This window comes from Mobula hypostoma, chromosome X1 (genome assembly GCF_963921235.1).
Source record: "Mobula hypostoma chromosome X1, sMobHyp1.1, whole genome shotgun sequence".
Taxonomy (NCBI): domain Eukaryota; kingdom Metazoa; phylum Chordata; class Chondrichthyes; order Myliobatiformes; family Myliobatidae; genus Mobula; species Mobula hypostoma.
Window position 1 is genome coordinate 7,539,017 of NC_086128.1, and position 15,669 is coordinate 7,554,685.

The 15,669-nt window shown below is 42.4% G+C and overlaps 1 protein-coding gene across 5 annotated transcripts in view; it reads left to right on the top strand.

The window, feature by feature from the left end:
- Window positions 1–15,669, top strand: part of LOC134340122 (protein TANC2-like) — an 828,834-nt gene that overhangs the window by 97,233 nt on the left and 715,932 nt on the right. Inside the window, exon 3 of one of the 5 annotated variants that reach the window (XM_063036995.1) lies at window positions 5,801–5,887. The exons of the other annotated variants lie outside the window; for them this stretch is intronic. The gene's annotated coding sequence lies outside the window, so the exon portion shown is untranslated. The remainder of the gene's footprint in view (window positions 1–5,800; window positions 5,888–15,669) is intronic. 5 annotated transcript variants of the gene reach the window in all.

Genomic DNA, 15,669 nt, shown 5'->3' on the forward strand with positions numbered 1-15,669 from the left:
GGTAAATGACGGGTGACATTTTTAAATGGTTTCCTCACAGATGCAGTATGTTTTGTACTAAATCAATATTGTTTTTGGTGTTTTGACATTGTAAATTTTAATAGAAGCCGTGATTGTTTTGAACTTGACAGGTCTAGGGTATTTTGGTGCATTTATCCTATTGCCTTTGAGGGCACTGAATCTTTGGAATTCTCTGCACTGAGAGTGATGGAGGCCGGATCATTAGACATATTTAAGATACAGAGAGATAAGTACATGAAAGATCAAGGAATTAAGATTGTAGAGAATTTGCACAGCAGAGGAGTTGAGGCCACCGCAGATCAGCCATGATCATATTGAATGTGTGGGTAGGTTTAAGTGGCCTACTCCTATCTTCTTGTGTTCTTTAGTTTGCAATCAAGTGCCATATTACGCTCCACAAGTTTTGAGATGGTGAACATGGGAGCTTCCAAAGTCATCTCTCTAAATTACTCTGCATTTGGTAATTTAAAAAAAAGTTTGATTTTTATGCATTCACAAGATACTGTATGCTGGGCATCGCCAAAACATACCTTTGAATATTAAAAATATCAATACAAATTCTGCCTTTTATTGATCATTTTTACTTCATATTTATATTTTAAGTGGGGAACTTAGATTTTTAATGTTTCAACATCTCACAATTACATTGGGATTATAGACAGCTTTACCTTTTTGGGATTTTTTAGGCGTAGCCTCCAAAGTAACTAGATGTAGCCTCATCAAATTTATTTATAATATTTCCAGTCATTAAATTGTTTTTCCTTTGAATAAACTGTTGTATCGAGACATTGCAAGCAGCAGAATTTTCATGCAATTATTTTGAAGCCTAGTTTTTTTTTAAAGTTTAACCCGACTTTCAGAAATGCACAAATATGTTTTTGTTGGGTGCATCTTAAAATAAGCTGTTAGACAGTAATTATACATTTGGTATTAAAGCTTTAAAGAGATTAAAGATTTAAAAATGAACTTTATTTGTCACAAGTACATCAGAACATATTGTGAAATGCGTCAATGGCCAACATAGTTCGAGGATGTAATGGGAGCAGCCCACAAGTGTCACCAAGCTTCTGTTGCTAATATAGCATGCTCACAACAAAGTAACCCTAACCCCATCCCGAATGCCTTTGGAATGTGGGAGGAAACTGTAGCACCTGGAGAAAAATCACATGGCCACACGGAGAATGCACAAACTCTTTGCAGATAGCGGGACAATTGAACCCGCTTCACTGGCGCTGCAATAGCGTTATGCTATCGTGTCACCTAGCTGGCAAAGTTGGTGGAAATATGATTGGTTGAATCAGGTTTTTTTTTGTTATAAATAACATTTATGTTCATTTATGTTCATCTATGTTCATCAGCAAATTTGGGACATCTCAATTGCCAATTTTGAAATGGAGCGTAGTCTTGTGGGTGTTAATTATCTGTTGCCTTTTGAATGGCTATTACAAGAATTTGCCAGACAGCAGAAGAAAATGGATGCAAAATTAGGATGCATTTTGCTGGGTGTGTAATACCCAAAATTTGGTCCGAGGTATCTAAGAATTGTCTGGGATGACCAGAAAAATGAGCTTGTTTTCCTGCTGCCATTCTCAGTGGTTTTATGCCTTCAGTGACTTTATAATCCTGAGATTCTTATCTCAGTTTGAACACTTTTGCATATATCTTTTGCATGCCAAAAAGCTGCTTTGGTTTTCATTATACCAAATGCATGAAGTAACTACATCTATTTATTTCTAAAGGTATGTAAGAGGAGGAATATGCATATAACTGAGAAACTTTACATTTGATATTGGATACCAGAGCTGGAGTTGTTCAGGCTGCCTTCACCTGACATAGGAGCAGAATTGGCCTATTTGGCCCAAGGTGTCTGCTCCACCGTTTGATCATGGGTGATTTATTTTTCCTCTCAACCTCAATCTCCTATCTTCTCCCTGTAACCCTTGACATCCTTACTAATCAAGAATCAATCAATCTCCGCTTTAGATATATGCAGTGGCTTGGCCTCCACAGCCGTCTGTGGCACTGTGTTCCACAGATTCTTCACCTCCTGGCTAAAGAGATTCCTCTTCACCTCTGTTCTAAAGGAACAGCCTTCTATCCTGAGGCTATGCCCTCTGGTCCAAGATTCTCCCTCTATCACAAACATCCTCTCCACATACACTCTTCTATCTACACTTTTTTTTAAGAGTCCACCCTTTGCCAAGGTTTACCCAGCCACACATGCAAACACTAAGAATGCAAAAAGGTTAGTATTTTTCAAAACAATATGTTTTCTTTCTATATTTCAGGCCGTGATGTGAAAGTAGGAAGTTCACCAGTAAGATGGGAGGGGAGGCTCCTCGCACACTGGCAAATTCCAGGCTAAAGAAGAGGTTCGTCATTCTAGGCATAGGGAAGACTTAGGTTCAAACAGGAGCCAAGCTGAGGAGGCTAAAAATCACTGTGGGGAGCACATTTTGTACCCAGTCTTCATCAGTGCAGACCATTTTCAAATATGTGATGAATAATACATGTTAATCTATCACCCACGCCATACACAGTTTTTATTCACTGATACTATGATTCACTTTGTAAGATATACTGAAAGAACAATTTTTTTCACTCCTACCCTCCCACACAACTCTCATTCAACAGAGGAAGGTGAGCAGGAGTAAGAAAGGAACCTAAGAATAGAGGCAGAGAAAGAGGTAGCTGCACTGTGTGGCTAGCGTTGTTGTGTATCAGATAGTGACACCAAGATGGCAGAAGAAAATGGGTGGAAGCTGCAGGTGGTATGTAGACAGTTGGCTCCAGGTAGATAAAGACGTAGAGGATCTTGGAGAGGGCATTAACTTACCTCAAATCTCTTGGATATAGCTGGGTTAGAGAAACATGCATGAGAAGTCTGGATTTTATTGCACAAGGATTTGAGTACATGATTAAAGATGTCTTGCTACAATTAAAAAGGTTCCTCATGAGACAGCACCAAGTAATGATATATTTATCATTATATATATATATAATGAATCCTGAAGGTTTGCTGTGAGGGGAGGAGACACTTCTGTTTTGTAATGCAAGTAGACTAGGCTTCTGTTCCCTTTCATTTGGAAGGTTCAACACAAGGTCATAGTCTCAAGGAAAAGGGATTGGCCATTCAGGACAGGTGAGAAGAAATTATTTCACCCAGAAGTAGGTGCCTTTTATTCCCCAATATTATTTCTGTTGTCTCTGTCTATAAGGGACCCACATTAATTTTGGCTAGCCGCTGTCTTTTTGCATGTTAAAGGAAGATAGCAGCCTGTTTTCTTTTATTATTGATTACTTGCATATTTGCTTTTCCTCATCATTTCCTGGCAACATTTCAAGCCTTTTTTTTCAACTGGTACTCCATTCAACGTTTCTTTATAGTGAAGCAACACTCACAACACGGTGGAGGAACTCAGCAGGTCGGGCAGCATCCATGGAAAAGATCGGTCGACGTTTCGGGCCGGAACCCTTCGAAGGACCTGAGTTCCTCCAGCGTGTTGTGAGTGTTGCTTTGACCCCAGCATCTGCAGATTATTTTGTCTTTATAGCGAAGACTGGGTGACTTTTCCTTTTAAAGCCACAAGTATATTTATTACTTATACATGGTGTGAGCAGAATTATCTGCAGCTTAATGTGAAAAAGACTAAGGAGCTGGTGGTAGACCTGGGGAGAGCTAAGGTACCGGTGACCCCTATTTCCATCCGGGGGGTCAGTGTGGACATGGTGGAGGATTACAAATATCTGGGGATACGAATTGACAGTAAACTGGACTGGTCAAAGAACACTGAGGCTGTCTACAAGAAGGGTCAGAGCCGTCTCTATTTCCTGAGGAGACTGAGGTCCTTTAACATTTGCCGGACGATGCTGAGGATGTTCAACGAGTCTGTGGTGGCCAGTGCGATCATGTTTGCTGTTGTGTGCTGGGGCAGCAGGCTGAGGGTAGCAGATACAAACAGAATCAACAAACTCATTCGTAAGGCCAGTGATGTTGTGGGGATGGAACTGGACTCTCTGACGGTGGTCTCTGAAAAGAGGATGCTGTCCAAGTTGCATGCCATCTTGGTCAATGTCTCCCATCCACTACATAATGTACTGGGTGGGCACAGGAGTACATTCAGCCAGAGACTCATTCCACCGAGATGCAACACAGAGCGTCATAGGAAGTCATTACTGCCTGTGGCCATCAAACTTTACAACTCCTCCCTTGGAGGGTCAGACACCCTGAGCCAATAGGCTGGTCCTGGACTTATTTCCTGGCATAATTTACATATTACTATTTAATTATTTATGATTTTATTACTGTTTAATGATTTATGGTGCAACAGTAACGAAAACCAATTTCCCCCGGGATCAATAAAGTATGACTATGACTATAAGCGGTGTACTAATTATTTAAGTGTTAGCAATTACTTATTCACTGTTTTAATTTGCAATGCGGTTTCTCAGTCTATCATAGCCAATGTACATCTCTTGTTGTCTTAGTTTCCTGTGTTTAGATTTATAGCACTTGATTTAAAACTCCAACATGTTATTCTAATCCTCGGGTACTTAACAACTATATATTAATTATTCCTTTCTCATTGCATAATACTAGAAGTAAAACAGCCTGCATCCCCTTTATCTGAGCATGCTGATGTAGAAAGCCATATCCTCAATGATACATTCTTACTCCCAATTTGATTAGGTCAGTCAACATTTTGCTTAAAGATTCATGTATTACTCACGATATTACACTTACAACATGCACCTAATTTGTAGCATGTCCTACATTACTGTCATTTGGTGGGAAATGTCTGTAGACTCTGTGTCTTCTACCATTGCTGTTTCTTATTCTACCTGAACTGATCCTACATCTTGATTTTCCGAATTAAAATTTTTCTCTCTCCACTGTCTTCATCTCTATTTTAATCAGGGCCACCACTCTCTTCTTTCTATTTTGCCTATCTCTTATACAATTTAAGCTTCCTGGAATATTTAATTCCCAGCCTCAGTCACTTTGCAGTTTCACTTTGGCTTTTAGATCATAAGTACTTGTGTTATCCATCCATCCATCACTCCCTCCCTCACTCACTTGCAGATGATGCTAGAATTGGACTTTGATGCCCACTTAGCTGTAATAGCATTGCACTAACTGCTATGCCGCCGTGATGGCCAACCTTGTGAAAGCTATGTGCTCCTGGGTAGGGGCTGTTCAAGAATTTGCCTTCTCCAGATGAGAGAGGTTCTGCTGGGTTTGGATAGTTTTCTATCAAGAACATAGGAATGAATGTATGAATTAGGAACAGGAGTAGGCACTTTGGCATCTCGGGCCCGCTTGGTTATTTAATAAGTTCATGATTTATTTGATTGTAACTTAACTGTTCTGAATTGCTGGAGGATACTTCTAAACTCATGTTTATCAAATATTATTTTGGGGATCTGAAGGGTAAGTTTTTCTGCAGAGGATATTGAATATATGAGAAGATTAAGCTTTATTTGTCATATGTATAAGTATTTAAAAAAATGGAGGCAGGTATGTAGATAGGAAAAGTTTTGAAGGATGTGGACCAAATGCTGTCAAATAAGATTAGTTTAGATAGGTCAGCATGGATGAGTTGGGCTGGAGGGCCTGTTTCTGTGCTGAATAATCTACCGTGCTTCTGCTCAACTTCGAGGAAGAATATTTTATAGACTGAGTCAAAATGATGGTAGACAGAAACAGCTCGTTCTGATACAAACAGAAAGAGAGTGCAAATCTGTCAAATTTGCTTATTATTATTATATTGTCCTTCAGATTGTAGTGTGCCCAGATGGAAGATGAAGTTTTCTGCAGGTGACGCACCATGCCTCATTGTAACAGTACAAGGAGCTACAGACAAAGGTTAGAGTGGTATGGTAAATTAAAGTGACAGGCTACAGGAACTTCATGATCACTCTTTAAGTTTATATTCAATTTGCCAAGCTATAAACAGTAGCATTGTTAGTTTTCCTAATTGTTTGCGGCACTGCATCCTAGCCTGTAAGAAACTGTACACTAGGTCATCCGGATCCCTCTGCATCTTGGAGTTCTGCAATCTGTCACCATTCAGATAAAAAGCTGTTTCACTTTTCTTGTATCAATGAAAAATTTCACAATTTCCACTGATAAATGACAATGGTCAATTGTTCAGCTGAGCAGAACCAATCTGCAGAAGAAATATGAAGAATGCAGGACATGTTAGCCATATCTGGACTTGGCCTCCACAGCCACTCTTGGCAACAAATTCCACAGATTTAGCACCGTTTGACTAAAGTAATTTCTCTGCATCTCAGTTCTAAATGGATGTCCTTCAGTCCTGAAGTTGTGTCCTCTTGTCCTAGACTCCCCTACCATGGGAAATAACTTTGTCCTATCTAATCTGTTCAGACCTTTTAACATTTGGAATGTTTCTATGAGATCCCCCCCTCATTTTCCTGAACTACAGGGGATACAGCCCAAGAGCTGCCAGACGTTCCTCATACAGTAATCCTTTCATTCTTGGAATCATTCTCATGAATCTTCTCTGAACCCTCTTCACCATCAGTATATCCTTTCTAAAATAAGGAGCCCAAAACTGCACACAATACTCCAGTGTGAATTTGAACCACATGGCAGGCTATGTGCTGTGTGTGTATTTGCATTTCGTAGTCTAGAGCCATCTTCTATTTGATCACTCAAATAAAACCTATTTAATGAGGCAATGTTAACAGGATGCTTGAGGACCACGAGCGTTGAGTGCCGATGGACGAGACAGATATAAACCTCTCGTGAAATCTTGTTGGTCAAACCTTATGGTCTGAATAGGTCTTGACATGCATGACGTGTATTCTATACTGCAGGACTGCCTGATGCTCAGAGGCATTCATTCACAATGTGGAAAATGACATTATTTCCTCTCTTTCTACATCCCACCCTCTGTCAGATCAGCGATGCTTCTCTCAATGTTGCCTCAATCAACACAGTGGCTTCAGAATACAGCGTCTAAAGCCTTTCATCAAGAGCAAGACCTGGTTTTCCAGCTCTGACATCTGCCCTATCTTCAAGTGAAAGGGAACAGCCTACTAACAGACCAGCTACAGACACTAGAGAAACATTGGATGTATTGATTTCAAAAGCTGCTATTGAAATTGCCCTTTACATTTAATCAAATAATTATCAATGATCTAATTGAATAATTCACAAGATCATTGTGTGTTGGTCAGCCAGAAAGAACCAATTAAGATGATGAAGGGATCAGAAAGAGTATTCTGCATCAAGACAAGAATGTTCTGTTTTCTAAAAAGGAAAACCTTGGTTTATTGCAAGCATGATACAAAATAGTAACATTCCCACTGATTGGAAAATGATATGTTTATGGGGACCAGCTGGATGTTTTCTTTAACATTGCCATTTAACCTTGCATTGCAAATTTCAGAAGGAACTTTAAGAACATAAGAAGTAGAAGTAGGAGCAGGAGTGGGCCATCTGGCCCGTTGAGCTTGCTCTGCCATTCAGTTAAATCATGGCTGATCTGGTGATGGACCTACCTGCCTTTCCCCCATAATCTTTAATTCCCCTACTATGCAAAAATCTATCCAACCTTGTCTTAAATATACACACTGAGGTAGCCTCTACTGCTTCATTGGGCAGAGAATTCCACGGTTTCACCACTCTCTGGGAAAAGCAGTTCCTCTTCACCTGCATCCTAAATCTACTCTCCTGAATCTAGAGGCTATGTCCCCTAGTTCTAGTCTCACCTACCAGTGGAAACAACTTTACTGCCTCTATCTTTTCTATCCCTTTCATAATGTTATATGTTTCTATAAGATAAGAAAGAGGGAAGGTTCCCCAAATGTTATTTTTCTAGCCCTTTCTACTCCAATTGCTACCTATAATACATCCCAGAGGAGGTTGATAATAACTATTTATAGCAAATAATAAGTGAGGAGTAGACCTTTCAAAAGCTGGTTAATAATTTAAATTGACTACCAGAGGGATTAGGAGCATTGGTGGGTTTTGCCTCATAAGTCCAGGTATCCTAAGAAGTGTTCAATTGGAAAAAATATCTTGGCTTCTGACCTTATTTTGACTACAGTAATTTGATATTCCTCTTCAGGGTTGGGTCGCATAATTTTAATTTGATACCTGCATCTGAAAGAGTGGTTAGAATCTATTTAATTTCATATCTACTTTTTTTAAAAAGCAGCTGGAGCCTAGATTTTTGTGCTCTAGCCTCTAGGACCTACATCTTAACATGAGCATTCTTGTGTAAGTTTGTTGCAATGAAATGTATTTGGTTTTCAATTACATTTTTAGATCAATACAAATTACTTTGGAAAAGCTGTATTTTTAACTAATCCTTTAGTCACTGCAAACCTGATTAGTCTTTACAGTTGGTTGCTTCCGAGAAGTGTCTTGTTGCATCCTTGTTAGGTTTGCATTTGTACATGAATTTATCTAATATTACAGGAAATATCCCCAGTCTAGAGTATTGAATATATTTTCATTTTGTATTACTTTTGTGAACTTTATAATCAAATTGTTTAAATTTTTTAAGCCTCGCAAACCTATGTAGCCTTTCCACGTACTCTTAAGTTGGGAAAAACTGCATTACATTACTGTGTTACTATTCATGCTTGTAATGCTCAGGGTTTGGGATGAGGATGCTGAAAGATGCCTATTGGCTAGAGTCATACCAACCTACAGTGGAGGCCAAGTGTACTGTCTGGGGCTGAAGAGTTCTTCAGGGCAGCATCCTATGCCAAATGAGGCAGGAGTTTTCACTGATTTCATGATGTTAATTTTTATTAGCAATTCACCAATGTTCTTGGGCACGAAGAACTAGAAACCAATTGTGGATGAGTTGACAAGCAGTGAAGAGTATTTGAACTGTGCAAGTGCCGGGTAATGACTACCTCCGTGAGGTACTTAAACCATGATTTTTGGTTATATTACCATCAATTAATCCCCATCAATCAATCCTGGATGTTAACATTTCACAGATACTTGGCATGACTGACCAAAGAATGATCAATTCTATATTGATAACATATTTGTTTTCTCCTCATGCTTATGTTGTAAAATTTGTGAATAGGTATAACCTTTGAACAAACTGTAGGTTATCTTGCTGATGAATGCTTTCTGATTTTTAAAAATTGAAGATAATGTGCGCACAGCCATTTGGGTCCAAATAACTGCCCAGGGCTATATGTAGAAGTTCATTTATTGATGTTGAGCTTTTAATGCCGTTAAGGTAAAAACATTCAACAACTATATAACAACATAATAATATGCCTTTGCGAGGTTATAATTATATTGTTCCGAGTTCCTATCTTGTCAGAGTAAATGTCACTACATCTATAAAGAGGTGAAACAATTAAGTTAAAATTATAGTGTTTACTCAAAAAGAGCTTTACCTGAGTAAGTTGAGTTGTATCTATATCGTGTGAGATACCTTAGACCGATCAAAAGAAAACAAAAGACTTTGGAGCGATGAGCTATGTTAGTTTGTAGACCCTTTTGAACAGAAGAAATCACAAAATTTTATTGCGTGATTTATGGTTTCAGCACATTGCTTTCATATTGTTATATTGATAGAAGAGATCAATGTAGCCATTAAAAACAGGGAAGTCTGAGCTGAAGCTGTATTATCTGAACATAACTAAACAATTTCATTTAAATCAAAAAGCTATCAACTTGTACATAGTGGTGCAATTTTTTTTATTCCTACCAAGAGCCAATGAAAATGACTGGTTACATAGAATTTACAACAAGGAACCAACTATTCTGAGTACACCTGAGTTGAAAGTCCTTATTGAATCAACCTACCCTCTCCCCATTTACCTTCATTATTTTGCGTCACTTTTAATCACAATCTTTTGATCTTCATTCCACAGGCCTTTATCTCTGGTAATGGAATAAGAACATAATAACATACATTACAAAAGGAATTCTCTTGTTAAAGTATGGTGGCCTAGAAATTCTAGCAGACTTATTTAAAACTACTGGATGATTGGACTGGATAACTGCCGACGGGACATCAACCGTCTCGACTTCACCGCACCTTGTCCCCATTCCAACCTCACTCCTTCGGAACGCTCTGCTCTCCGCTCCCTCCGCACTAATCCTAACATTATTATTAAACCCGCTGATAAGGGTGGTGCTGTTGTTGTCTGGCGTACTGACCTCTACCTTGCCGAGGCACAGCGACAACTCGCGGATACCTCCTCTTATTTACCCCTCGATCGTGACCCCACTAAGGAGCACCAGGCCATTGTCTCCCACACTATCAACGACTTTATCCGCTCAGGGGATCTCCCATCCACTGCTACCAACCTTATAGTTCCCACACCCTGCACTTCCCGTTTCTACCTCCTACCCAAGATCCACAAACCTGCCTGTCCTGGCCGACCTATTGTCTCAGCTTGCTCCTGCCCCACCGAACTCGTTTCTGCATACCTCGACACTGTTTTATCACCCCTTGTTCAATCCCTTCCGACCTATGTTCGTGACACTTCTCACGCTCTTAAACTTTTCGATGATTTTAAGTTCCCTGGCCCCCACCGCTTTATTTTCACCTTGGATGTCCAGTCCCTATATACTTCCATCCCGCATCAGGAAGGTCTCAAAGCTCTACGCTTCTTTTTGGATTCCAGACCTAATCAGTTCCCCTCTACCACCACTCTGCTCCGTCTAGCAGAATTAGTCCTTACTCTTAATAATTTCTCCTTTTGCTCCTCCCATTTCCTCCAAACTAAAGGTGTAGCTATGGGCACCCATATGGGTCCTAGCTATGCCTGCCTTTTTGTTGGGTTTGTGGAACAATCTATGTTCCGTGCCTATTCTGGTATCTGTCCCCCACTTTTCCTTCGCTACATCGACGACTGCATTGGCGCTGCTTCCTGCACGCATGCAGAACTCGTTAACTTTATTAACTTTGCCTCCAACTTTCACCCTGCCCTCAAGTTTACCTGGTCCATTTCTGACACCTCCCTCCCCTTTCTAGATCTTTCTGTCTCTGTCTCTGGAGACAGCTTATCCACTGATGTCTACTATAAGCCTACTGACTCTCACAACTATCTGGACTATTCCTCTTCTCACCCTGTCTCTTGCAAAAACGCCATCCCCTTCTCGCAATTCCTCCGTCTCCGCCGCATCTGCTCTCAGGATGAGGCTTTTCATTCTAGGACGAGGGAGATGTCTTCATTTTTTAAAGAAAGGGGCTTCCCTTCCTCCACTATCAACTCTGCTCTTAAACGCATCTCCCCCATTTCACGTACATCTGCTCTCACTCCATCCTCCCACCACCCCACTAGGAATAGGGTTCCCCTGGTCCTCACCTACCACCCCACCAGCCTCCGGGTCCAACATATTATTCTCCGTAACTTCCGCCACCTCCAACGGGATCCCACCACTAAGCATATCTTTCCCTCCCCGCCTCTCTCTGCATTCCGCAGGGATCGCTCCCTACACAACTCCCTTGTCCATTCGTCCCCCCCATCCCTCCCCACTGATCTCCCTCCTGACACTTATCCGTGTAAGCGGAACAAGTGCTACACATGCCCTTACACTTCCTCCCTTACCACCATTCAGGGCCCCAAACAGTCCTTCCAGGTGAGGCATCACTTCACCTGTGAGTCGACTGGGGTGATATACTGCGTCCGGTGCTCCCGATGTGGCCTTTTATATATTGGTGAGACCCGACGCAGACTGGGAGACCGCTTTGCTGAACATCTACGCTCTGTCCGCCAGAGAAAGCAGGATCTCCCAGTGGCCACACATTTTAATTCCACATCCCATTCCCATTCTGACATGTCTATCCACGGCCTCCTCTACTGTAAAGATGAAGCCACACTCAGGTTGGAGGAACAACACCTTATATTCCGTCTGGGTAGCCTCCAACCTGATGGCATGAACATTGACTTCTCTAACTTCCGCTAGGCCCCACCTCCCCCTCGTACCCCATCTGTTACTCTTTTTAATGCACCCATTCTTTCTCTCACTCTCCTTTTTCTCCCTCTGTCCCTCTGAATATACCTCTTGCCCATCCTCTGGGTCACCCGCCCCCCCGTCTTTCTTCCCGGACCTCCTGTCCCATGATCCTCTCGTATCCCCTTCTGCCTATCACCTGTCCAGCTCTCGGCTCCATCCCTCCCCCTCCTGTCTTCTCCTATCATTTTGCATCTCCCCCTCCCCCTCCAGCTTTCAAATCCCTTACTCACTCTTCCTTCAGTTAGTCCTGACGAAGGGTCTCGGCCTGAAACGTCGACTGCGCCTCTTCCTATAGATGCTGCCTGGCCTGCTGCGTTCACCAGCAACTTTGATGTATGTTGCTTGGATGATTGTAGTCTGTTTCTGACTTTGGACTTGTTTTACTTATTCCCGAAACTGGCTACTGATAAGGTAGTTGGTGTCTTAGTGATTGAAAATATTCTACTTGTGATTGGGCTGCGGGATGGGGGGAAATTGGGAGCTGGTGGCTACAGACAAAGGATTGTAGCCTGGAGTTGATAGGTGAGAAGAAGGGTAGAATGGGATGAACGCAAACAACAGGAATTCTGCAGATGCTGGAAATTCAAGCAACACACATCAAAGTTTCTGGTGAACGCAGCAGGCCAGGCAGCATCTCTAGGAAGAGGTGCAGTCGACGTTTCAGGCCGAGACCCTTCGTCAGGACTAACTGAAGGAAGAGTGAGTAAGGGATTTGAAAGTTGGAGGGGGAGGGGGAGATCCAAAATGATAGGAGAAGACAGGAGGGGGAGGGATGGAGCCAAGAGCTGGACAGGTGATAGGCAAAAGGGATACGAGAGGATCATGGGACAGGAGGTCTGGGAAGAAAGACAAGGCGGGGGGGGACCGAGAGGATGTGCAAGGGGTATATTCAGAGGGACAGAGGGAGAAAAAGGAGAGTGAGAGAAAGAATGTGTGTATAGAAATAAGTAACAGATGGGGTACGAGGGGGAGGTGGGGCATTAGCGGAAGTTAGAGAAGTCGATGTTCATGCCATCAGGTTGGAGGCTACCCAGACGGAATATAAGGTGTTGTTCCTCCAACCTGAGTGTGGCTTCATCTTTACAGTAGAGGAGGCCGTGGATAGACATGTCAGAATGGGAATGGGATGTGGAATTAAAATGTGTGGCCACTGGGAGATCCTGCTTTCTCTGGCAGACAGAGCGTAGGTGTTCAGCAAAGCGGTCTCCCAGTCTGCGACGGGTCTCGCCAATATATAAAAGGCCACATCGGGAGCACCGGACGCAGTATATCACCCAGGCTGACTCACAGGTGAAGTGTTGCCTCACCTGGAAGGACTGTTTGGGGCCCTGAATGGTGGTAAGGGAGGAAGTGTAAGGGCATATGTAGCACTTGTTCCGCTTACACAGATAAGTGCCAGGAGGGAGATCAGTGGGGAGGGATGGGGGGGACGAATGGACAAGGGAGTTGTGTAGGGAGCGATCCCTGCGGAAAGCGGGGGAGGGGGGAGGGAAAGATGTGCTTAGTGGTGGGATCCCGTTGGAGGTGGCGGAAGTTACGAAGAATAATATGTTGGACCCGGAGGCTGGTGGGGTGGTAGGTGAGGACCAGGGGAACCCTATTCCTAGTGGGGTGGCGGGAGGATGGAGTGAGAGCAGATGTACGCGAAATGGGGGAGATGCGTTTAAGAGCAGAGTTGATAGTGGAGGAAGGGAAGCCCCTTTCTTTAAAAAAAAGACATCTCCCTCGTCCTAGAATGAAAAGTCTCCGCCGCATCTGCTCCCCTTGTACCCCATCTGTTACTTATTCTTATACACACATTCTTTCTCTCACTCTCCTTTTTCTTCCTCCGTCCCTCTGAATATACCCCTTGCCCATCCTCTGGGCCCCCTCCCCCTTGTCTTTCTTCCCGGACCTCCTGTCCCATGATCCTCTCGTATCCCTTTTGCCAATCACCTGTCCAGCTCTTGGCTCTATCCCTCCCCCTCCTGTCTTCTCCTATCATTTTGGATCTCCCCCTTCCCCTTCCACTTTCAAATTCCTTACTCACTCTTCCTTCAGTTAGTCCTGACGAAGGGTCTCGGCCTGAAACGTCGACTGTACCTCTTCCTAGAGATGCTGCCTGGCCTGCTGCGTTCACCAGCAACTTTGATGTGTGTTGCTTGAATTTCCAGCATCTGCAGAATTCCTTGTGTTTGTATTTTTTTTAAGCTTGCTTTTGATAGATGTAATTACCCCTGCTGTAAATCTACAATTAGATCGTGGAGAAAATCTATCAATTAGCTCAAATGATAATAACGAGCAAATGAGCCCCATCTTTTCACAAAATCAAATAAAGGTTCAAAGGTTTGGCTTCTAATTTTCTCCAAACTAAGACATAGCATCACTTGAGAGAACCATTGTAACAAAGTAGGAGCTGATATATCCGCAAACAACAGGGTCCTGACGAAGGGTCTCGGCCTGAAACGTCGACTGTACCTCTTCATAGAGATGCTGCCTGGCCTGCTGGATTCACCAGCAACTTTGATGTGTGTTGCTAGAATGGGATGAAGTTCAGTGCTTTGTAAGCAAAGATGCGGAGGTGTTGGTGAGACTGGGCTGTAAGCAATGTCTGAGTCATTGGAAGGTGCTCTGCAAGCAAGATCAGGGTTATAATTTGGTGTCTGCAAATAAGTTTGGAAGGTGGGATGTGGGATGGCATGTGCAGATAAGTGCTGTGATGTGGTCGTGGAGATGAGGTCCTCTATCATGGCCCAGGCTTTGTGGTTGTAGAAATTGGATTGGAATGGGAAATTTTAGTGTCATGTTTGGAAGCAGTAGTGGAGACATATTGAATGAAAGGCAATCGATAAAGGTTTTGATTCTTCACACTCCCAAGTCCTCATCTCATCTTTTGTCCCACACCATTTGTATTGAACAGACCCCATCAACCCACAATGTCTGTACCAACCATGATGCTAAATAGAGCTGCACATTTGCTTGCACATGGTCTCTGTCCCTCAATTCCATGTCTGTTCGTGTGTCTGTGTAAATGTCACTGAAGCAATATTGTCGTATCTACTTCAATACCTCCCCTGATAGAGGCTCCTATCATTCTGCATATATAAATTATAAAAAGCATAATTTGGAAACAAGTGTTCTCAGGGAAATGTACAGAAGAAATGTGGCAAATGTTCAGGGGATATTTGTGTGGGGTTCTGAGTAGGTACGTTCCAATGAGACATGAAAAGGATGGTAAGGTACAAGAACCGTGGTGTACAAAGGCTGTTGTAAATCTAGTCAAGAAGAAAAGAAGAGCTTACAAAAGGTTCAAAAAACTAGGTAATGATAGGAATCTAGAAGATTATAAGGCTAGCAGGAAGGAGCTTTAAGAATGAAATTAGGAGAACCAGAAGGGGCCATGAGAAGGCTTTGGCGGAAAGGATTAAGGAAAACCCCAAGGCATCCTACAAGTATGTGAAGAGCAAGAGGATAAGATGTGAAAGAATAGGACCAATCAAGTGTGACAGTGGAAAAGTGTTTATGGAACCGGAGGAAGTAGTGGAGGTACTTAATGAATACTTTGATTCAGTATTCACTACGGAAAAGGATCTTGGCAATTGTAGGGATGACTTGCAGCAGACTGAAAAGCTTGAGCATGTAGATGTTAAGGAAGAGGATGTGCTGGAGCTTTTGGAAAGCATCAAGTTGGATCA